Source organism: Montipora capricornis, chromosome 11 (genome assembly GCF_036669925.1).
Source record: "Montipora capricornis isolate CH-2021 chromosome 11, ASM3666992v2, whole genome shotgun sequence".
NCBI lineage: Eukaryota > Metazoa > Cnidaria > Anthozoa > Scleractinia > Acroporidae > Montipora > Montipora capricornis.
This window is the reverse complement of record NC_090893.1, coordinates 38,996,002-38,998,425: the sequence shown is the minus strand read 5'-3', so window position 1 is coordinate 38,998,425 and position 2,424 is coordinate 38,996,002.

Here is a 2,424-nt window from a genome sequence, read left to right as displayed (position 1 = left end):
TCGTGCAGCAACCAATCAAAAGCGACATGAAACCACAAACTAACGTTGGTGGTTGCGGTTTAGTTTTCTCACGCGCGACTGGCTTTTTACTCGACACACAATATTTCCAGTGTTAACGGTTTTCGGATTCTCTTTCAGCTCTAGGATATGCGAATCAATCAAGGCATTCAAGGGACAAATAACGACTACGATGGCAGCTTTTTACGTTGGAATGCAACTGGCATGCCACCAGTTGAGTTGTTTTCTCATCGTAGTGTGCATACCCCTAGACTGCAAAACAGTCGTATTTTTTGCGAACGCAAGAGACGCAGTAAATATTCCAACGAAAGGTCTGGAGCGAGTGTAGAAACAGCGAGGGCTTCACACGCGAGGATCACGCTTACGGTGCTTCGCGCCTTCCGAAAATGAAAGAAAACGACTGTTTTGCAGTCTAGCATACCCCAGGGATAGTAGATTTACTAGTCTCCTTCGCAGCCGTTTTTTGGATGTCACGCAACGCTCCCCCCAAACTCCACCCGATGGAGGTACAGTCATTTCATTTGAGTAGCTGCTGCTGGAACACTGGAAAACTAGAATTTCTCAAAGTCCATTTTCCTCGGATATATTAGCATCTTTTATTAGCATGTTAAATATTCGAGTTTTAATGAAGTGATTGCGCTTGTAACATGAAGGATTCGGCTTTTTCTGCAATTTTATCTCGAAATTCTTTGTTCCTTGATAATTTGAACAGAGAAACCGCGCAAACTATCAAGCGGGATTTGCAGAAATAGCTTTGATTGTATGGATAAAGATTGACTTTGGAGACATTCCAGCTAGAGTTCTATTTTGTTTACGTCGTCTCTCCTTGAATTGCAACGTGCAGGTCATTTCCGGTAAAATCTGATTGGCTCACATTTATAGCATGACATGCGATAACATCACTCTTGACAGGTGAGCGACAGACGACTACGGTACTCTCATTTCAGTGGAGAATTTTTTTCCCCACTTCACCAAGGGGGCCAGTTGTTCCTAACCATTCAGCCGGGTAGCCGTTGACAGTTCAAAGCCAATCCCATGTGGAACATGATAGCAATGAATGCGACTTTCGCTTCATGCGGTCGATCTATTGCTTAGACTTACCTGTCAACGCACTAGGCGGCGTATACTAATAAGTAGATTTTGTCACGAACTGAGCATACTACGCGCAATCGATCTCTTTGCAAAGCGTAAAATACCAGGCGCACAAAAAATGGCAGCGCGACTGCTCAGAACTAACATTTCGTATTTTTGCTCTGAAGGACAGCGAGGAATTGCAAAACTTTCGTAGCATTTTGGCTCCACAAGGGCACGTTTACTAAGTACCTATCTGACCAAAATATTACGGTTATCTGGGCTAAGGATTTTTCTCGCGAAGGTATCTTTCACCGTACAGAGAGATTCACAGCAACCAGGCAAACGGCCTAACGACAATCTGATTCTTGTCACAGTAAACCCATGATCCTTTTCTTATCCTCTTTTGTATGCTTGTTAAAAAGGGACAAAACATTAATATGTGCTATTTACACAATAAGAATGACATACATATATCAAGTGCTTATACATGTACATCAAGACTGTTTGTTATACATACATCCAAATTCGCCATATAAATATCAAAGCTCAAATTCACATGTTAAAGGATGCTACACTTACATCAAGATTATCTGATATATTTACATCAAGATTATCTAGCAATATGTACATCAAGTTTCCAGATAAATATACATCATGATTCGTGATACTTTCCATCGAGTTTTAAACACATCAAGATGCGCGACAACATACACAGCATGACTGCTAACGTCCGTGTCTTATAGATGTACATCATTCGTGATATTTGTGATATACACATCGAGATTCGTGCACTTCTTACATGAGTACAAGAATACCGCTGGATTTAAAGAGTGAGGAGTGGGCAGCCCTAAAGGCCGGAATCCAGAATCCGGAATCCGGAATCCGGAAACCAGAATTATCCACAAATCGCGAGAACTACCACAACAACTTATCCACTGGATAAATCAATACGAGTCCACTGGTTAATTGAATTGGTATTGCTAGTATTTATCCGGTAGATAGCGTTATCCACCCTCTGAACAATCGAGGCCTCGTTTCTTGTGCATCTTGATCATCATCAAGTCTTCTAAGTGGAAATTCCCGTCTTAAAGAGGACATCGAGTAAATTAATGATCATACTCGAAATTTGTTTATTGCTCATGGTCAAGTTTACGTAAAAGTAATAATGTTTGAAATTTATTAAATAAACAAAGCTGTGTTTTACCGTCTGTCCTTCCTTGATTATGTTCTATGTATGTCATTCTTCATACTACTTCCGTTTGCTAGCTATTACCACAGCCTCCAAATAAGAGATTATAAACGGAAATAGGCTCCGACCGGAAACTAGTGTAA